This window comes from Lepidochelys kempii, chromosome 1 (assembly GCF_965140285.1).
Source record: "Lepidochelys kempii isolate rLepKem1 chromosome 1, rLepKem1.hap1, whole genome shotgun sequence".
Lineage (NCBI taxonomy): Eukaryota > Metazoa > Chordata > Testudines > Cheloniidae > Lepidochelys > Lepidochelys kempii.
Window position 1 is genome coordinate 58281830 of NC_136380.1, and position 23026 is coordinate 58304855.

A 23026-nucleotide genomic window follows, 5' to 3' on the forward strand; every position below is an offset into this window, starting at 1 on the left:
GCAATCAAACAAATCATTAAGAATTGTACTTGATGTAATTATACATCAGGTAAAATTGGACTAGCTTATTTTTTCAAGATGCCTGTGGATGGATACATCAGATAGTTTGGAATTCTGTAGACTTGGCACTTACCTTGTGGTTTTGGGGTTTGGGTTTGTTTTTTGTGTGGTTTCAGACCACTTGAGTTTTGCTTTGAATTTTACTCTCAACCCAAAAACTCAATGCAAAATTAAGCCAAAACTACCAGTTTTTGCCTGGGTTAGGGGTAAAACCCAACCAGTCTAGAGCCTCCTGCAAAACCATTTGCCTGGACCAGCTCACTGGAAGACCCCAAATCACTGCATGTTCTCATATTCCCACCCCCACCCACCACAAGTTCCTGTGCCAGGTAGGGTGAGTTCAGTTCCATAGTGGTGATACCGTATGTCTTTGGAAGAAGTTAGAGGAATAGCAGGTGGGAGGTTTGTTAAACAAAATGAACAGGAACTTCTCAATCCAGCCCACAATAAAAAGGGTGACCTCCTGACTCCCTAAAGGTCTCAAGATCACAACCACAAAGCACTATCCAGAGGATATATTGCATGTCATACAGCACTGAAGCATGAACAGTAAACATCCCACTGGTATTTTTCACCTATCCTTGGTGGGGTTGGGCTCTGATGACTCAGGCTCCCTGCAGCTACAGGTTTGGCAACATTTCTGAACCAGCCCTGCAAGCAAATCCATCAAGTTTTATGAGGTTTTCATCCAAAATTATAAACTGATCCATAATAATTTGAAAGTTGGCCCAAGTTCCCTCTGCATTTGGCTTGGGTGTGTAAAGTTGACCAAAATTTTAGATTTGTAATGGAATCTGAAATCAGGCAAGTTGTAAATAAGTGGTTTTATTATGAATAGTTATGGTTCTGCCAGCCAGCAAGACAAACTTGAGATTACAGTAAACTCACCCTTTTTGTTTTCCCCTCAGGGATCCATTCACTGTTCAAAAACACCCTATCAGCTAGGTAAAAATTCATTTTGAAACTTTTTTTCTCTCTCCTTCCCCTTTACGTTTAAACATACTTAATTAGGCAAATTCATTTAGGTAAGTCAGTGTGGCATGTCTTCGCATTCGACTTCCATGTGCTGTCCTAGAGGTTCACAACTGTTCATAAGAATCTGGAGTGCTAGATTTTTAGCAGCATTTCGATTGTAGTCTTAGGGATTTTTCCTGATCAGGCATTTATATTTAAAAAAACAAAACCCAATTCTGCTGTGATGGGGTTTACGAATCCTACACTAAGGCTGAGGCAGGGGAAGCAGTACTGGGTTCCATCCCTTAGCCATTGCTAAGCATGATGCTGGGGCAAAGATCAATATAAAGGGAGCTCAGTTCAGCAACTCTAAGCAAAGGGTGAAAGAGAGGACATTTTATGAAGGAGCACTACTCAGCGGCAGCAGCAGGAGAAGAAGCGTCTACTCAGGGGATCCAGCTGTGAGTCCCTACCCCGTCCCTGACACCCCAAAAGAGAGGGAGAACCACAAGCTAGGGGCACAAGAGGGCTGCAGGCATCGGCCCTTGGCTGAAGTAAAAACGTTGTCAAATATGGCCATATCTGAAACTGTCTAGCCAGTCTAGCTGAGACCACATCCAGAGACCTACGGTGCCCTGAGACCACATCCAGAGAGCTACGGGTGACAGAAAGATTGGATTCAGAGGCCCAGGCCACTAAGCCTAATGACTGACCAAACCACCCAGCTACACCTGCTCTTTTATGCAGTGCTAAAGAAACTGTGCCTAAATCCTGTTCATCTCACTCTCACATCTGGTCCTAATAAAGTCAGAGGGACTCCCTATGTAAGTAAGATGAGCAATGTGTGAAGAATGAAACATACACTTGCATATTGGAATCGTTATGAGATTATCATTGACTCTAATAGGACTGTCTGTGGCCACGATCCTGCAACAATTGAGGTCAGTTGCAAAATTCCCTTTGACTTCAGTGGTGTATAATCTGGTCCTGTGTACGTAAGGTAAGGACCTGGCCTCTTGTCATGTCTGCTGCTGCACAAAGCTCTCGGGTGTACTGGATTTTGTGGGAAGTTTCATATTTCAGTCTCTTCTGCTTTAGTGCCAAGTGAGGCAGTTGCTCTGGAGGTGAGTGAGACTTCAAGTATCCTTTAGTGTAGGGGGTTGTAACTGAGTTGGAAGCCAGGAGACCAGGAGTTCTAGTCTCCCCTCTTCTGACTGCTTTTTTATATTTCTGTGTGCTTCACAATTCTTATTATTGATCAAGGCATCACACGCCTAGGAGACAGTTAAGTATAATTCCCTTCATTTTACAAGTAAGTTCCCTAGCAGGTTGCACAAGAACACTTGGGGTAGAAATGGGAATCAAATTCAGGTCTTTGTATGGTAGACCCAAGTCTCTTCCACTTAGTCACACTGCCTTTTAGAATGGGTGTTCGAAATCTGTGTGCTTGGCTATCCTGTTGCCAACTATTGCTCTAAGAACTAGGCCACATTCTTCTCCCAAAGCCAGGAACAGAACTCATGAATCCTGATCTTAAACATTCTACTGCTGTCTAGCAAAGAGTTGTGTAACCTACTGGCAGAGTATGTATCACTTCCCTCCCACCAGGGATTGATTCACATACTCCTTCACGAGTACAGGGCTGTGCTAGTCTTCTGAAAATCCTGCGTTCAAACCTTGCTGGTGGCTTGTGGAGGTCCTTGTGGCTGCACATGATGGAATATGTTTTTCCAGTTTTCTTCTTGGAAAAAAAATTGGTTGATTTAACTCCCGCAGTTAAAGAGAATGCCCTTAAAAATAGGTTCTATAGTTAAAATAATTATACTCCATCAGTTCTTCCATGATGTGCAGCAAACTCTAGTGTTCCATATTTTGGTCACTGGCCACATTTCAATGGTTTGTGTCAAGCAATGGGTAGGTTTCAAGGTTGAGAAGCAGTAACTTAAAAAACCCCATATTTATATAGACCATACTGGAAATATTCCCGAGGTTCAGATTGAAACTGGCTATCAAATCCTCTTCTCCAGATTTTTGTGCACAGTTGAGAATGTCTAGTTTGCTGGATAGATCATGATTTCACAGACTGCATGGAAATCATAACATTAGCCCAGTACCGTGAAGCTGCGGTTGCTTGTGGGAGGTTAGCGAGCTGGTCCCATCCCAGAGAGGAGTGGGGAGGTGGCAGGCCAGTTCTATCCTGGGGAGGGAGTGTGACCACATGGTGCCGGCCATAGTGCTGGCTTGCTCCAGCCCATGCACTGCTGTTGCTTCCTGTCCAGCTGGTGAGGATTGGGGGTGGAGCTAACAATGCAATGATTTAGAGCCCGGGCCTGCTCCATGGTGGCTCCTGGCAGGCCTGGGGGGAGATAGAGATTAGGATTGGTATCTGTCCCCCACTCTAGTCAGTACAGTAGCCTGTGTCACTGCTGCTGATTAGAACACAAGCTGGTGCATGAGGGAGCCCTGTCCCAGGGGAGTATCGGGGTGTGAAGGGGCCCTGCCCCAGTGGAGGGATTGGGTGGGGGAATGGATCCTGGTCTCAGTTCCTTACCAGCTGGCACTGTGGTATCTCCTGCGGCCTGTTGGGGGGTAATGAGAGCCGATCCTCCCAACCTTTAGTATAATTATGTCTTCCTGCTAGTGATGCTGTCGGCTGGGACAGAGGTAAGCTGGAGTCAACTCGTTGAAGAGCTAGGAAAGTTGAAGTTTAGGCCTAGGAGTTCTCATGGGCAATGTTCCCTCTAATTTTTAACAGGCTGTGTGCGCAAAAAATTTCTTCTGTGCTGCTGCTGAAGCCAGAGTGCGCGTGGGGTTTAAGATCTGTGTGTGCATGCACACACGCACAGTTTAGAGGGAACAGTGCTCATGGGTGTTTCTCAAGGTCTGATATTTTGTCCTAATGATTTTGTATGTTTATAGAAAACATCAAAAAGGAAAATCCAGATGCACCTGAAGTAGTGGAGATCCATTTGCTTGTACTGTATCTACTATCAGCAGTATGAGGGTGATGATGGGTCCTTGTCGTCACTATCTGAGATTGCACATAAGGATCATTGTGAAATTAGCACAAGGCTGCTGAAGCCAGGAACTCCATTTACACCTTTTCACTGATTGTAATAAACACATCACTGATATTCCATGGCACGCTGCAAAAGCCGTCTGTACTTGGTTATGCTTCTGAATCAGAAAGGCTGCTTTGGTTGTGGGTGGGTTTTTTCCCCTACCACAGACAAGCAGGTGATGTTGCAGAGGAGGCGGCTTGGCTTCTGTGGGTGTGCAAAAGTGTATCTAGTGTATTTATGGAAAAAAATCAGTCTAATATGTTGTTCACTTGGACAGGTGTGTCGTTTTAACCTTTTACGTGTTGGTTCCTGAAATGTCTCCATATGAAATGAGAATACATTTACAAGAACAGAAAACTTCCCTTTAATTTAGTTCATAGGATCATGGTAGTTAATGATCAGAAGACCTGTTGGATCAGTGAGTTCATTTCCCTACAAGTGCAAGATACATTCTATATCAAGGGACTGTATCTAATATTAAGTATCAGAGGGGTAGCCATGTTAGTCTCTATCTACAAAAACAACGAGGAGTCCAGTGGCACCTTAAAGACTAACAGATTTATTTGGGCATAAGCTTTCATGGGTAAAAAAACCCACTTCACGATAATACTTCTAACATTAAACTGATCTTGGCCAAAAGGCCAAGATGATGTAAAAATAACCTGATTTTGGCCATGTCTATAGTGTGTTTTTTTTTTTTTTTTTTAAGCCAACATGCCCTGACAAAGTTATAAGCGTGGTCTACACTAGGAATTTACATCAGTATAGCTACATCTCTCAAGGGTGTGAAAAATCCACATACCTGAGAGACTATTCTACCAACCTAACCCCCGGTGTACACAGTGCTAGGTCAATGGAATAATTGTTCTCTTAACCTAGCTAGCACCTCTTAGGGAGGTGGATTATCTGCCCCACTAGGAGAAGCCCTCCCATTGGCATAGGTAGTGTATACACTGAAGTGGTGCAGCTGCGCTGTTGTAGCATTTTAAGCGGAGGCAATGTGTGTGTGGGGGGCATGTGGGACTAAGTGCCCCCCACAGATTTCTGTGAATGCCGAGCTGCCCTTGAAGGGCTTGCTCTGCTTGACCTGCCGGCATGAGAAGGAGGCTTTGTCTTTCTGCTTTGCCTCTCCCACGGCACTTCCTGCTCTCTCGGTCCCTATCCCCATCAGCCAGGCCTGGGTGGAGAGCAGAGGGGTCGGGCTGCTGCGGCCTCCCCAGCTGGGCTCAAAGAGCTGCTGAACTGCCCAGAGGCAGGGATGCGCAGAAGCCACCCTCAGGCAATGTGAGAAGTGGCTCTCTCCTGCTCCCTGCCAGGAACAGAGGCCAAGCCAGCTGGAAATTCTGGCGGGCACAATGTGGTGCCCCTGGGTGCAGGGTGTGTGTAGGGCGTCGCTGGGGAAGGCTCTGGGAGCAGGGAAGTAGGGGCACTGCCCTCACCTCTCCCCCGTGCTGAGGTGTCCGTGAGGGCGCAGGGGAGATATTGGTGCTGTGTGTCTCCCCAGCCTGGCCGAGAGGCACGTGCTCCTCACTAGGAGCCAACGGGATTGGCTGCCTTGGCCCAGGGAGGTGGGGCCGGAAGGTTCCTCCCAGAGGCGATGCATGGGGCAGACATGTGGCCCCCCTTTACATTGTGTCATCCCCCTTCCTCCCTGTCAGCAGGCACGAGTCATCTCTGCTTTTAAGTGTAGACACGTCGGTAGTGCTCACCCATTGCCTGATTAGTGCCCCAACAATGTTAAAGCACACCTTTTTGTTGTCTGTACAGACAGGACCAAGCCATATTATCATGCCCTAGTGTGAGCAGAACACTCTGGTCTTGAGCATCATTTGTTAGAATTGATGTACCAGTTTGTCTCATGCCACAGGCATGACCAAACAATGTTTTATAACACAGTAGGGGCACCAATACATTTATGAAGCATGCTTAAACACAGTCAAATCTATAATATGGACAGGGCCTTTGTTTTTCAGCAACCAGGTCTGCAATTATAAATATGTTCCTGTGTGGGTCGGGGGCAAGGCTAGGACTGGATCCTGAGGCATTTCAGCAAAGAGCTTCTTCAAATAGCTGGTTGTCAGAAGCGAAGGAGACTATTTTTAAAACTCTGCCCCACCTCTCTTAGCAATACAAGGTCATAAGCATTCCAAGCCACTTCTAAGCAGAATAAAGGGATACTAGGAGGAGAACAGAAACATAGTGCATATTTCCCAACCATAGAGTTAATTCCCCCATCCCAAGACTGATAAATTCTTATTTATTATTTGTTAAATATAAACAGTGTGCTGCTTGTCCATGAACAAAACTCGGAAGAAGTCTCTTCTTCGTATTGCTTTGTGTCTAAATGGCCTTTTAATATTATTTGTATTGCAGTAGCACTTAAAGGCCTCAATCAAAGATTGTGGCCCAATTGTACTGCACTCTGCAAACACACAATAATAATAATAATTAATAATTTAATAAAAAATCCTTGTCTCAAAGAGTTTACAGTCTAGCTAAGATCAAGTATGATATCAATTTTGTGTCTAATGCATCCTCTGATGACTATATTTTGCATTTGCAGAGACATTATAATCTAAAAGGTCTTTCCTGTTTCTGTTATGATCCTATCAAGTAAATTACAATAATTTGATTTTTACTTGTGAGAGCGCCAAATCTGGGTATTTTTTTTTATAAGTTACACAAAGTATTAGTCTCAACTTGCACTGTTTAATTTGTCAAAATATGAAGACATGTTACTACCCAGAAAACAACTTTTTCCTAAGCAGAGGCGTCACAGTGTATGCATAATTTTCCTTAAATCAGAGGACTTATGCCACTTTATTCACAGGGGACATAATAGACCTGTGTACATGCTACAACCACAAAGGGATATCTTGCACTAGTCAGGTGATCTAGTCAGTTTGGTAGCTTGCTTCAAAAATTGCTGTAATTCTGCATTTGCAGCAAGGAATTTAGTACTCTATAATCAGCAGAAGTGAAGCTGCTATACATGCTGCTCATGAATTAGGAATTACACTTTGTGGACCAACAGGTGTTGTTTGTCATGTCAGAACAATGCAGAAAATAAACCCCTGAAGTTATGATAAAAATACCTTATTTAGTTTTCATTTGAGACTATACTATAGTAATTTAGTAATGTAATGTAGTTTATGTAATGTAATGTAGGCTAATGTAGTGCCAATCTTTAAAAAAGGGAAGAAGGAGGATCCTGGGAACTACTGGCCAGTCAGTCTCACCTCAGTCCCTGGAAAAATCATGGAGCAGGTCCTCAAGGAATCAATCCTGAAGCACTTACACGAGAGGAAAGTGATCAGGAACAGTCAGCATAGATTCACCAAGGGAAGGTCATGCCTGACTAATCTAATCGCCTTTTATGATGAGATTACTGGTTCTGTGGATGAAGGGAAAGCAGTGGATGTATTGTTTCTTGACTTTAGCAAAGCTTTTGACACTGTCTCCCACAGTATTCTTGTCAGCAAGTTAAAGAAGTATGGGCTGGATGAATGCACTATAAAGTGGGTAGAAAGTTGGCTAGATTGTCGGGCTCAACGGGTAGTGATCAATGGCTCCATGTCTAGTTGGCAGCCGGTATCAAGTGGAGTGCCCCAAGGGTCGGTCCTAGGGCTGGTTTTGTTCAATATCTTCATAAATGATCTGGAGGATGGTGTGGATTGCACTCTCAGCAAATTTGCGGATGATACTAAACTAGGAGGAGTGGTAGATACGCTGGAGGGCAGGGATAGGATACAGAGGGACCTAGACAAATTGGAGGATTGGGCCAAAAGAAATCTGATGAGGTTCAACAAGGATAAGTGCAGAGTCCTGCACTTAGGACGGAAGAACCCAATGCACCAGTACAGACTAGGGACCGAATGGCTAGGCAGCAGTTCTGCGGAAAAGGACCTAGGGGTTACAGTGGACGAGAAGCTGGATATGAGTCAACAGTGTGCCGTTGTTGCCAAGAAGGCCAATGGCATTTTGGGATGTATAAGTAGGGGCATAGCAAGCAGATCGAGGGACGTGATCGTTCCCTTCTATTCGACATTGATGAGGCCTCATCTGGAGTACTGTGTCCAGTTTTGGGCCCCACGCTACAAGAAGGATGTGGATAAATTGGAGAGAGTCCAGCGAAGGGCAACAAAAATGATTAGGGGTCTGGAACACGAGACTTATGAGGAGGGGCTGAGGGAACTGGGATTGTTTAGTCTGCAGAAGAGAAGAATGAGGGGGATTTGATAGCTGCTTTCAACTACCTGAGAGCTGGTTCCAAAGAAGATGGTTCTAGACTATTCTCAGTGGTAGAAAAGGACAGGACAAGGAGTAATGGTCTCAAGTTGCATTGGGGGAGGTTTAGGTTGGATATTAGGAAAAACTTTTTCACTAGGAGGGTGGTGAAACACTGGAATGCGTTACCTAGGGAGGTGGTGGAATCTCCTTCCTTAGAAGTTTTTAAGGTCAGGCTTGACAAAGTCCTGGCTGGGATGATTTAATTGGGGACTGGTCCTGCTTTGAGCAGGGGGTTGGACTAGATGACCTCCTGAGGTCCCTTCCAACCCTGATATTCTATGAATTTCTGGTGACTAAATTGTGTGCAGTAAAATTGCAGAGGAGGTAAAGAAGCTGATGTAAAGACTGTAAAAGGGAGGAGTTAAAATTAGGGTTGTTGATTAATTGCAGTTAACTCTTGATTGACTTAAAAAAAAATTAACTGATTAATCACACTGTTAATAGAATACCAGTTGAAATGTATTAAATATTTTTGGATGTTTTTCTACATTTTCAAATATATTGATTTCTATTACAACACAGAATACAAAGTGTACAGTACTCACTTTATATTATTAGTTTTATTACCAATATTTGCACTGTAAAAATGATTTAAAAATTTTATTTTTCAATTCACCTCATGCAAGTACTGTAGTGCAATCTCTTTATCGTGAAAATGTAACTTACAAATGTAGATTTTTTTGTTACATAACTGCACTCAAAAACAAAACAATGTAAAACTTTAGAGCCTACAAGTCCACTCAGTTCTACTACTTGTTCAGACAAACAAGTTTGTTTACATTTACGGGAGATACTGCTGACTGCTTCTTATTTGCAGTGTCACCTGAAAGTGAAAACAGGCGTTCGCATGTCATTTTTGTAGCCAGTGTTGCAAGGTATTTACATGCCAGATATGCTAAACATTCATATACCCCCTTCATGCTTCGGCCACCATTCCAGAGGACATGCTTTCATTCTGATGATGCTCGTTAAAAAAAAATGTTAATTAAATTTGTGAATGAACTCCTTGGGGGAGAATTGTATGTCTCCTGCTCTGTTTTACCTGGATTCTGCTATATATTTCATGTTATAGCAGTCTCAGATGATGACCCAGCACATGTTCGTTTTAAGAACACTTGATTTGACAAAATGCAAAGAAAGTACCAATGTGAGATTTCTAAGGATAGATATAGCACTCAACCCAGGGTTTAAGAATCTGAAGTGCCTTCCAAAATCTGAGAGGGACAAGCTGTGGAGAATGCTTTCAGATGTCTTAAAAGAGCAACACTCTGATGCAGAAACTACAGAACCCGAACCACCAAAAAAGAAAATCAGCCTTCTGATGGTGGCATCTGACTCAGATGATGAAAATGAATATGCATCGGTCCGCTCTGCTTTGGATCGTTATCGAGCAGATCCCATCATCAGCATGAATGCATGTCTTCTGGAATGGTGGTTGAAGCATGAAGAGACATATGACTCTTTAGTGCATCAGGAACATAAATATCTTGTGATGCCAGCTACAATAGTGCCATGTGAACACCTGTTCTCACTTTCAGGTGACATTGTAAACAAGACGTGGGCAGCATTATCTCCTGCAAATTGTAACCAAACTTGTTTGTCTGAGCGGTTGGCTGAAGTAGGACTGAGTGGACTTGTAGGTTCTAAAGTTTTACATTGTTTTATTTTTGAATGCAGTTATTTTTTGTACATAATTCTATATTTGTAAGTTAAACTTTCATTATAAAAAGATTGCACTACAGTACTTGTATTGGGTGAATTTCTTTTGTTTTTTACAGTGCAAATATGTATTTTATTACAAAAAGTGAGCACTGTACACTTTGTATTCTGTGTTGTAATTTAAATCAATATATTCAAAAATGTAAAAAACATTCAAATATATTTAAATATGTGGTATTCTATTATTAACAGTGCGATTAATCACGCCATTAATTTTTTTAATTGCTTGACAGCTCTAGTTAAAATCAACATAACTCAGCTCTGAATATACCCATGCATCAATATTGAGTTATACCTGATCTTCAATGGCAAAGGCTGCATCCTCTCAAGTTCATACTTGTGTTCAGCAATTTGAGATGAGTGTTTAGAGCATATGTGGGGGAAATGAACACAGCATTGAGAGGTGCTTTATCATGTCAAGAGTCTGAAATGTGACTAATAGTAGCGAATACATGCATTAAATTGATGGCTATCCTGGCTATCCTTTTTCGTATATTGTTAATGCCATCACTTGTAAATAATTTAGGCTGATTTTCTTAGGATTCTGTACCATTCACTTATTGCATCCTCTTGTAAATATAGTGGGACACATTCATTGATGGTGTAATTTCATTATCCCCAATGGAGTTAAACCAGAAATGAGTTTGGCCGAATAATACTGAAAATGGAAGAATTGTGTTTGAGGAAACTGTGTAGGTGACGGGGACAGTTTAGGTATGTGGACTTGTGATATGATCTTTTGTTTTGAGCTATTATTTTTTTACTGTAGTGGTGGTGATAAAGTTCTCACTTTCAGTTTTATTACTCCTTGGGGAATTCTGCGCCACTGCGTATGCGCAGAATTTAAGCCCTCCACAGATTTCTTTGCTTCCCCGCAGAAAAATGACTTTCTTAATGGGAAGCAAAGGGAAGCCACAAGAGCAATCATACAACCCTCCCCAGCAGTATGTTTTGGGTGCCCAGGGCAGCCAGCAGAGAGGCAAATCAGTGTGGGACGGGGGCGGGACTGGAGAAGACCCGGCTGGTGGCTCCTACCTTGCACTGGGCTCAGCTGCTAGTCCCGGCTGGGCTGGGAAGGATGGGAATTCCTCTTCCCCGGCACGGCATCTGGGGCTCTATCAGACCCACCCCCAGATTTCTCCCCCAGCTGCAGGAAGGTCTGCAGACTCCTCCGACCTGCGCTTCCTGCACATATCACTCCTCAGCTGCAGTGGGAGGGGTCACCTGTACAGGGAGCTGCTCCTCCATTTGTCCAACCCCTATGCATCCAGACTCCCCATACCCAGACCCTCCCGACGAGCCCCACTGCCCCTGCATCTGGACCACCCCAACAAGCCACCCGGATCCCCACCCTACTGAGCCCAACCAGCTGCACATGGATCCCCACCCCACTGAACTCCACTCTCCCAGCATCTGGACCCCCCCCACACACACACACACTGAGCCCCAACCACTTTCACCTGGACCCCCCTGCAGAGTCCCATTACCATTGCACCCAACACCCCGAAGAAGCCCCTGTGCATCTAGATCTTCCCCCCCGCACCCAGATTCCCGCCCCCCCAGCTGCCCGCACCCAGATTGTCCCACACAGAGCCGTCTTAACTCACACCTGGATTTCCCCCCACCCTCACTAAGCCCCTCCACACTTGGATCCTGCTTTGCTGAGCCTGTCCACACCTGGTGCACCTGGCATGGAGGGGCAGGGCCCTGAGGTGTTTCTGGGGCAGGCCCGGTCCTTGCGCTGTGTCAGGGTTGGGTGCAGCCTCACCGCTGAGTCCGTGTCGTGGGGGAGAGCTGCACAGCTCTGTACAGTCAGTGGCCTGTGCTCCCCATTGCCATGCTGGCATCGCCACATTTATTTGACAAATAAAATTTGCAGAATTTTAAAATATTGTGCGCAGAACTTTTAATTTTTTGGTGCAGAATTTGTAGTTTTAAGCACAGAATGCCCTCAGGAGTAAAGTTTTATACTACCATCTAGCACCATATATCTGGGCACATTGCACATAAAATCAACAGCAATAGCAAAATCCCTAGTGGACTTCCTGGGGTCTCTGGTTTTGCTTTGAAAATTAGGACCACAACCTTATATTGGCTTTGGAAGTTGACTAGGAGCCAGTGATCTGATTTGAACACAGGCCTGATGGGCAGCCTCAGGCATGGTGAAGTTGGGCAGCCACATTCTGTACCAACTAGAGCCTGTGCATAATCTTCAGATACAATGAGTAACAGTAATCCAGCCTGGGTGCTGACAAACTCAGGGATTACTGTGTCCAGGTTGTTGTCCAGGAGGAAAGGACAAAGTTTCCGAATAAGCTGGAAGTGAAAGAAAGCATTGTTGGAAACTGATTCTGTCTTGTTATCCAAGCTTAGTAAGGGGTCAAACAGGACCCAGAGGCTTTTCACAACTTTGACAAAGGGTGGCTGTGTGCCTTTAATGGAAGGTGGTGGAGACATCATCTTGGCCATCTTTTCAAAGCGTTTCCCCTTTCTGATCAGCACCACTTCAGTCTGATTTGGATTTAGTTTGAGCCCGCTGCTCTTTAACCAGGGCTAATTTCCTGTAAACATTCTGATGTGATGGTGCTGGTTGCATCTGTAGAGAATGAGATATATGTTTGAGTGTTAAAGGTGTTCTGTTGGCCGCACACCTTATGGCGTCTCACTGTCTCTCCTGGGTGTCTCATCTAGATATTTAAGAGAAGTAGGTATAGTGTGGATTCCTGTGGGACCTCACATGTGAGGCCTTTGAAGAGGAGGAGCAGTTACCCATCACCACTCACTGAGTTCTGCTGGAGAGAAACAAGTGAAACCACTGTAGTTCTGGGCCATGTACTCCTGTTATGTCCTGTAGGTGGAGTAGAGCTGGGCAAATAATTGTGGGGGGGGGCGAGGGGGGGTTGGTTTGGTAGCCAAAGCAAAAAAATAGTTAAAAAAATTAGTTTTGAACCAAAACTGATTGGTTTTATTTTTATTTTATTTTTATTTTTTGGTTTGGTTTGGGTTTTTTTCCCTTGCTGAAATGAAAAACCCAAACTTGTTTTCCCCGAGTTGAACAAAATGTTTTGAACATCTTTTTGAAATGACATTTAAACAAAATGGTTCATTTTGACTTTTTTTGAAAAATTTCCCCTTCATATTTTATTCAGCCAAAATTTACCAAATTTCGTAAATTAATTCTGGTCATTCTGAAATCGTATTTTTTAGCAAATTTGCTATTTGACTGAAAAATTTTGCCCAGCTTTAGTGAGCAAGGCCCAGGGCTGCCAAGGGCTGCTCTTGCCCCCACCCCAGCAGGTGGAGGGTCTGTGGCTCCCAGTCTCCTCTGGCTCTGGGGGCGGGGTCTTGGTCAGAAGGGGCGGGGCCTTGTTTTCCACTGTGGTAAAGGCTGCAGAGAAGTTTCCATGCTCACACTGCTGGATCTTACCTGTGTCTCTGGCCATAAAATGTTGGCACATTTAGTGCCATTAGAGCTGTTTTTGTGCTGTGCTGTAGTCTGAATCCTGATTGTGAAGCATCCCCAGTGTTGGCTGATGTCATTTTGAAGCTTGATGGCTATTTCTTTCTCAGTTATTTCCTCCAGGAACCGGAAGTTGAGATCTTCAGGGTCAAGTGTTGACTTTTTGAGGATTTGGCAACACAATTGCATTTTTCAAGGAGTTTGGTAGGTGTGCTTCTCTAAAGAACAAGGTGTTGATTATTTCCATTATTAGTGGCTATAGTTTTTTCTTTTGTTGGCTTTTACCAGCCAGGTGGGGCCTGGGTCCGTTTTACAGATTGTGACTCTAATTTTTTCATGGCTTCGGCATGTGTGTTGGGGCCAAATACATATATAATCTGGTCAGGAATGGAATTTTCTTTCCCATTTAGCTCCATACATATTCGGTTGATCTAATCAGTGAAATTTGCTGACATCTCTTCTCAAGGGCTGATTCTTGGGTCTGGTGTCTGGGTTATGCAGCCTGGGTTGATTGTCCAGTTCACGATGCGTAGGGCCCTTCCAAATTCATGACCATGAAGAATGTGTCATGGACTGTGAAATCTGATCTCCCCCATGAAATCTGGTCTTTGTGAAATCTGTATGGTATAAGGTAAAAATACACAAATGTCCCTGCCCCGTGGGCCCCCGCCCAGGGCAGGAGGGTTTGTGGCTCCCCACAGGTATCCGCGCAGCTCTTTCCCCGACCTGGCTCTGGCCAGGGGATGGGGCCTTGGAGCCGTAGCCCAGCCATGGTAAGAGCCGTACGGCCAGGCAGCTGAGGGAGCTATGGATCCTTCACCTGCCCAGGGGGCTGGGACACAAGCCAAGGGCTGCTCTTGCCACCCCCCCCCCCAGCAGGTGGAGGGTCTGTGGCTCCCAGCTGGCTCTGGGGGCAGGGCCTTGGTCAGAAGGGGCAGGGCCTCAGGCGGAAGGGGTGGGGAGGGGGAGGGACCCTGGCCCCCCTACTTTTGAGAGGGCTCTGCTGCCCCTGCATTCCATGCCACCCTTACTTCTGTGCTGCTGTCTTCAGAGCTGGACTCCTGGCTAGCAACCTCTGCTCTCCGGCCACCCAGTTCTGAGGGCAGAGCCGCAGCCAGCAGCAGAGCAGAAGTAAGGACAGCAATACCACAACCACCCTACAATAACCTTGCGACCCCTCCCTCCATCCTGTTTTTGGATCAGGACCCCTACAGTTACAACACTGAAATTTCAGTTTTAAATATCTGAAATCGTGAAATCTATTATTTTAAAAATCCTATGACCGTGAAATTGACCAAAATGGACTGTGAATTTGGTAGGGGCCCTAACAACGCGAAAGAGCTCTGCTGGCTGCGGGTCTGTGCATTGATTGTGCAGGAATAGATGTCTCCTTTCCTGCAGTGGTGCAGTTCTGACTGTTGTATGTGCTGCTGACAGATACATTCAGTGCATCACTGGCACTATACCTACCTACCTGTGCGCTTTATCTGCTATAGCTCATCTATGAATCATGGTGATCTTTTTGGTCACTGGTGGCAGTGGGTAGCTTAAGAATAAGGCATCAATGGTGGGCGTCTGTTTGGAAAACAAAACCACTTACAGATTCAATTCCCAATACCATCATCATATCCCAGCCAAAACTTAATAAGAGGAATATTTAACAGCATTTCTGTAACACACAATTCCAAGTACTTGTAACCAACCTACTAACTACATTTACTAACAACTTTCAGTTAATCTCTGAGGTGCCTTACTCTGTTGCTTTGATTTAGGGTCTCCCTTGAAATACCAGTACTGCGGTTATCAGGAGGCAATAACTTTATTTGTTCTCACAGTGTTATGTCCTGGGCCTCAGTTATCTTGACCTGTTGCAGTTGTTGCCTGTCTGAGACCTTCTCAGGCAAAATGGCAAACTCAGTGTCCTTCATCTCCCTCCCTTCTGGAAGTTGGAGAAGGTGTCATCAATTCATCCTTGGCATATGTCTGTCTGGGACGGCAATTTCATAATACCACAGGGCAACCTCATATGCCACCTCCGCTGCTTGCAACTATTTATTCCCAACATAGATGCATCTTGCATAAGTTTCATGAAGTGATGGCAGCTCTCAGGGCCACAAATCTTATTGCTTTTTTTTGTTTAGCTTTATCTGTCTTTTACTTCTGCAAATCTCCAGTGAATCTGACATCAGCTTCTCCCATTTTTGTTCTCAGTTTTCTGTTAAACAAAAGGCCTGCAGGGGACAAACCATGTTTCACTGGTGCTATTATGTAATTTAGCGGTGCTAAATACAGATCAGACTCTGACTCCGCAAACTTTTTCCTTGGGTCCTTTTATTTTAACACCATTTTCCATCAACCCATTGGACTGGAGATAATGGAGACAAGTGGTTAGAAGTCTAAACCCAAACTTCACTACAAACTGCTTAAATTTATACACACTAAACTGTGGCTCATTGTCTGGCATTACTATGTCAGATATACCATGTCTAGCAAAAGATTTGATATTCTGTGATGAAATGGGAATTCTGTCTGTACCATTTCTTAATTGTGGGTGACTTTATGAAATTGTATACATCATATATGAAATTACTATGTCATGGAAAGCTTATATGTATGTGGATCCCCCTGTGAGTTAGCCGGATTGTGTGATATCTCTGCTAGGCCAGAGACAATGGTCAATGATCAACGATTAAAAATAAAACACCTTTGGACAATGGGTTTGCTCTACTGGGAGAAGACACTTCCTCCTCTTGTCTGAAGGGGAGTGGGGAGAGTTTGGGAGTAATGGAAAATTACCACAAGGCAGAACAAAAGAAGCAGGTAACCCCACCAGAAGTCTATAGAGGGACTTATGGGGGAGGGAACTGTGTGCTGGGGGAGAGGGGAAGGAGCTATTTGGCACCAGATTAAGCTGAGGGAGGCTGGTGCAGTGGCAGAGTAGTCAAGGGGGCGGAGGACCCTGCCTGACAGAACACAGATGGTATCCCCAGGGAAGGGTGAGCTAGTGAGGGGCATTGTGTTTAAGATACTTTATTGCTTTGTGTGATCTGTTGATAGATTGAACAAAGTGTGTGCATATGGGTTGACTGCTTCGCAGCTACTCCATGTTTCTGAGAGAGTTAAACTGTAAACCAGAAACTTCACTCCTTTGGCGTGAAACTCTGGGACAGGTGTATGTTTGAGTACTAGAGAGCTTGGAGGGTCAGTGCTGCACCCAAAAGGGCTAGACTGTTGGACAGTGGGTTCCAGCATTTGGAGGTGCAGGGGTTGTGTCCCAGAAAGAAGGTCTGTGCCTTGAGAGTGTGCGCAGGGATGCTGAGATTGGAGCGGTGGCTGGATTCTGTTCAGGCTTCAGGAGCTTGGAACACCCCTAGGAATCCAGAGCATCGAGGCTTGGATTCCCCTCAGAGCGGTCCTAGTGGGTGGCGAGGAAGGGGCGCATGCTAGGATCTGTGATACATGCACAATCTCTTGTTTAATGGTAGTATCTACTAGTAAAGCTATCTTGGGGTAGTGACAATAATAGTGTAGAACGAGCCCAGACTTTTTTCAATATAAATATAAACAAATGTATGCTTACTTTGCTCCAGGGGGATAATTTGCCTGTACCAACAAGGTAGGCTCTTTTGCTTGATGTGACCTGTATTTTTGGCATATGTGACAAGTCCTGCCGGCTTCCTCAATGTTGCCACTTATTTGAGGCTAGTATAAAACATTTCTAGCCCTTCTCTTAGGTTTTTCAAACCCTACATTAACTTCATGTATCCTTTTTAACATATTTTTGTGTAACACCTTAGGGATCACCATCCTCCTTTCTTTAAACAAAATCTCATCTAAGACTGAGGTGAACCAGTTCCCGAGGTACCCACAATGACAGGAAAATGATTTGAGATATACCCAGATAATCCGGGTCAGTAACTTGCACCAACACACTGCAGAGGAAGGTGAAAAACCTCCAATCTCACCTGGGGGGGAAAAATCCCTTTCCAACCCTATATTTTGAGTATGTGAGCAAGAAGCAGCCATCAAAACATGAGAGAGAATGCTCGGTGCCATCTCAGAGCCTTGGTGCACATGGTCCGGTGTCCCATCTCCAACCATGGCCATCCCTGATGCTTCAGAGAAAGGAAGTTTAAAAAGCAAAGCGAAAACACTGGGGGAGGAGGGACTCATCCCTTCCTGACCTCTGCAGGTGTCCGGTTGAAATCCTGAAGCGTGAGATTTTAGGAACATAAGCCCGAAGGGAGCCCAGGGCTGTTGAACCTTGCCCTCTACCATCACCAACAATAAGATGATATCACAGAAGTCACAAATTCCATGACCTTTTCCACTTCAGCCCAGGGACGATGGTGCCAGAGCTCCTAGTCACCATGGATGCCATGGGGGCTACAGAGCTCTCAGCCGCCACAGGGCTCCAGCTTTCTTCCTCCCCACCCTCTGGCTTCAGTCGTTCCCCCATCAATCCACCCCCTTAATTTTAGTAAAAGTCAGACAGGTCAGATGGCTTCCATGAATTTTTGTTTGTTGCTCGCGACCTGTCTGACTTTTTTTACTAAAAATAACCCTGACAAAATCTTAACCTTAACCATCACAAGCAACCCTTTCATAAAATTGCCCTCCTAAATTTGTTCAGTTGCAAAATTGGTTCTTCAGCTTTAGATCAGTCACAAATTCTTCTATAGTTTTTCTTTTCTTCCCTCAAGTTAAAAACATAACTCTCAGATGTACGTAGAATGTAGAACTCAAATTTTTGTAATACAGTTTCATTGTTAGCCACCTGTCCGAGTTAACTGAAAACTGTAAAACATCAAACGAATCAGAACCTGCTGTTGTCAGAAATAAGGTTGTCTTCTGACTGTCTTCCTTTTCACTGGCACCCATTGATTGTAATTAATTAAGGGCTGTTTACATTTCTTCCAAGATGTCTTCCATATTTCTGTAAAGCTTCAGGTCTGATGGAGCTTTTATCTGCTCATTCTTCCACTCAGATTATTTTCTTTCATTTCTATTTACTTCTGATACAACACAGAATCATAAAAACGTACGGCTGGAAGGGACTTAGAGAAGTCATTGAGTCCAGCCCCCTGTGCTGTGGCAGGACCAAATAAACCTAGACCATCCCTGACAGGCGATTGTCCAACTTGTTTTTAAAAGCTTCCAATAATGGGGACTCCATAGTCTCCTTTGGAAGCCTATTCCAGAGCTTAACTACCCTTACAGTTAGAAAATTTTTCCTAATATCTAACTTAAATCTCCCTTGCTGCATATTAAGCCTGTTAGTGGCTTAAGTGGACATGGAGAACAACTGATCGCCGTCCTCTTTATAACAGCCCTTCACATATTGGAAAACTATTGTCAGGTGTCCCCTTCCCCACAAGTCGTCTTCTCTCAAGACTAAACATGCCCAGTTTTTTTTAACCTTTCCTCATAGATCAGGTTTTCTAAAAACCTTTTATCATTTTTGTTGCTCTCCTCTCAACTCTTTCCACTTGTCCACATCTTTCCTAAATTGTGGTCCCCAGAACTGGACACAGTACTCCAGCTGGGGCCTCACCAGCGCTGTGTCCAATGGCACAATTGCCTTCTGTGTCTTTCTTACAACCCTCCTGTTAATACACCCCAGAATCATATCAGCTTTCTGTGCAGCTGCATTACATTGACGACTCATATTCAGTTTGTGGTCAACTATAGCCACCAGATCCTTTTCAGCACTACTACCACATTTTGTAGTTATACATTTGATTTATCCTTCCTAAGTGAAGTACTTTTCACTTGTCTTTATTGAATTTCATCTTGATATTTAATAATCAATTTAGGCCCAAGATGCTTGAAAGAGAACCTCTTTGTTCAGTGATACAGTTCCCCAACTGTCTCTGCATCACAGAACATGGGTATCTGCTGCACCCCTACCCCGGACTTCCAGTTTGGGAAGCTAAGCAATTTAAAGTCACAGTTCCAAAATCCACAGTCTGTAGCTACTAGGTGGTGTAGGTTTCTCTTGTCCTTTGCTTCTTGGATCATATGGATGTACTCAGATACTTTTGTTCCTGGAACAGAATGTCTTCTGCATATAAGGCTGGAGTGGCATTCCCTCCAAGGAACAAAGTGCTTGTGTACTTCAGCAATGGGAGCTATTATAAAGAACTGTGAAGCTTAAATACAAGTGGCAAAATAGAGGCTAGAAATGATCTTTAAATTAAGGACCTGCATTTGAGGCTTCGGGGTCTCCCTGCACATAGATTATGAGGCTTCAGTCTGGAGAAGAGGCCCTTAAACTTGGCTAGGAATAGGCTATTGTAGGGTGACCAGATGTCCCTATTTTATAGGGACAGTCGCAATATTTGGAACTTTTTCTTATATAGGCGCCTATTACACACTCCCTGTCCTGATTTTTCACACTTTCTGTCTGGTCACCCTAGGCCATGATAAGAGCACTTATCCTTTTGCTGGAGGATAGTATGTGAAAGCCAAATTGCAGTGTATCCAAGAGGGAATAAAAGATGTTGAATTAATCAGTGTAGATCTCATGTGCAAGGAGTTTAGAGGTGAAGGAGAGGAGGGATATGAGACAGATGAAGAAAGAATTGGAGTCAAGATGCTGTGTAACTCCCAGGTTTTTTTAATTTGTTTGTTTTTCCTTTAAATTTATTTACTTTCCTATCTATAGCTCTACAATTAAAGTCTGAATCTTGCAGAGATTTTCTGTCTGGCAGAAAGGACTATTTATGTTTAGAGAGAAAAGCGAGGTGGTGATTCATTTTTTTTGTTTTGTTTTGTGTTTTACTGCAAAATGCCAGAAATTTTCACACCCAGCTAAGCAGAACTGGTGAAAAGCCAAAAATGTACAGGTTTTGCTTCGGATATGAAAATATTTGCACAGCTTTCATAAAGACTTAGATTTTCAATTCACAAAATGACATCCCTGTTTCTAAGCCCTTTTGTACTCTGTGTGATAGCTCTAGTGATGTACCATTAACCTTTGATGGTTAGAAATAGGCATGTTTTTAGAGTGAGCTCTCTTAATCAAAGATGGTGACCTTGAGAAATGTTTAGAAAAGAAAGCCTTCTATTGTGGCTAAATAAAACTTTAATTGGGAAGGGAATGTAGATTAATCTCATCACACATTGACCTGCAACCAGGGCAACTGCAAACCTGGTACAGTTAGGACGTAAATAGTATTTGTTGTTTTATATAGTGCGAGTGCATGCTGGAAGCTTTCCAGTTCGGTATGAAATCCGGGGGGGGGAGGGGCGGCTGATTCCAGTCTCTCTCTCCTGTAAACTTGGATTAATTCCATTGGAGTTAATAGAGTTGTATAAGTGTAATGGTGGTGTGACGTCAGCCCCAACTCAAAGTCTCTACCTTGAAGTGCTTACAATCTATATATCGTGTGGTTTTCTACAGCGTGTGGTGGGGATTATTTATGTAGCTTTATCATCTTGTTCTTTCAAACATTGAAAGACTTTTCATTCAGTAGAAACTATACTCCTGGGGGAAATCTGTTCTACTGCGCATGTGCAGAATTTATGTCCCCCGCAGACATCTTTGCTTCCACACAGAACAACAACTTTCTGATAGGGAAGCAAAGGGAAGCCACAAGAGCAGTCATGTGACCCTCCCCAGCAGTATGTTTTGGGTGCCCAGGGCAGTCAGCAGAGAGGTAAATCACTATGGGGCAGAGGGCAGGACTGGGGACCCCCCCCCCCAGGCTCCCATGCTTCCTGCACCCATCACTCCTCAGCTGCAGAGGGATCCTTGTACAGGGAGCTGCTCCCCCATCTGCCCAACACCTGTGTATCCAGACCCCCTCCAATGAGCCCCACTCCCCCTGCACCTGAATCACCCCAATGAGCCACCCACACCTGAATCCACACACTACCAAGCCCCAACCAGCTGCACATGGATCCCCACCTCACTGAGCTCCCCACACCCAGATCCCCCTGCTGAGCTGTATCACCCCCACATCCAGACCTCTCCTTGCTGAGCCACAGCTACCTTCGCCTGGACTCCTTGCAGAGTCCCATTAATGTTTCACCCAGAACTCCACAACAAGTCCCTATGCATTCAGATTCCCCCAGCCCACACACGGATTTCCCCACTGAGCTGCCCACACCCAGATTGCCCGACACAGAACCCTCTCAACCCACACCTATGTCCCCTCTCACGAAGCCCCTCCACATTTGAATTCTGTCTTGCTGAGCCTGCCTGCCCACACCTGGTGCATCTGGCATGGAGGAGCAGGGCCCTGCGGTGTTGCGTTGGGGTGTTTCATTGCAGAGCAGCCAGTGGTCTCTGCTCCCCAATGCCATGCTCGAGCCTCCACATTTATTTGACAAATAAATAAAATTTGCAGAATTTTAAAATATCGTGCGCAGAATTTTAATTTTTTTGGCACAGAATGCCCTCAGGAATAAAACTAGAGATGGGCTCAGACCAGAAGTCTGGCTCTGAATATTTGAAGACTGGATGTTCTTCTAAAAGATGTGCTCTAGGAATTATTTTGGGGAAGTTCTATGGCCTGTGTTATACAGGAGGTCAGACTAGATGATCACAGTGGTCCCTTCTGGCCTTGGATTCTGCGAATAGCCACCAAAATTTGGAATGTTCAAAATCTTAACCTGTTTTTTAATCAGACTTTACAGATGGCTCCTGTCTCTCTTCTTGGCCAAACCAAAGCCCTGGATTCAAATACCTTCTAGTTTAGGAGTGGATCTGAAGCAACATCCAGATTTTGTATCTTGCACTTATGGTTGATGCACCTGAAAAGTTGTTCTCATCAAAAGTGTTTTAAAGTAAACTGTGAAGGAGTGGAGGAGGAAGGATATTTGGCTTTGGTTTTGCTTAGTGACAATTGTTTTGTTTTAGTGGAAGCAGGTTAGGTTGTTTACCTGCAATCTAGATATCTGTACACTCCATCGATAAGTTCCTAGTTAAAGGTAATGGGCCAGGCTTGCTGGTTGGTTTAGGGTCTAAGTGGCTAAAACAATGTCATGGGAAGAATAGGTTGCAGTGATGCAAACCTGACACTGTCTGTAAGGAGTTACTTGGCCAACTGTAGTGGGGCCAGTGCAGCCCCAAAAGTAGGGGGCTTTGGACGGAAAAGGAATATATCCAAGGCAGCTGGGAAGTGTGCTGATTCAGTGTGTCCTCCACACCTTCCACTTGCGAAGTTCTTGTGGAGTCCTTTGCTGGAAACTGGACGGAGGGTGGCAGCTGAAACATCCCCTGCCTTCATTTGGAGTGGATGCCTCCTGAAATGTAAAGGGGCCTTGCTACCACAGAGAAGTGTATCTTACACCTTTACCCCATTTTATACGTATTACACATATGAATATATGGTATGTTGCATTTAAGTTCACCAGCAGCTGAATTAGTCCATGGTTTTGCCTGAATAAGGGCTGCAGGATCCAGCGTGAATGTCCAGCCCCAGTTTATGCAAAAAATCTAGTAAACCATTTAATAACATTAACCATTTTTTTT

At 44.3% G+C, this 23026-nt stretch overlaps 1 protein-coding gene across 8 annotated transcripts in view; it reads left to right on the top strand.

Moving 5' to 3' along the window:
- CAB39L (calcium binding protein 39 like) overlaps window positions 1–23026 on the top strand; it is a 105838-nt gene that overhangs the window by 39073 nt on the left and 43739 nt on the right. The gene's annotated exons all lie outside the window — the stretch shown is intronic.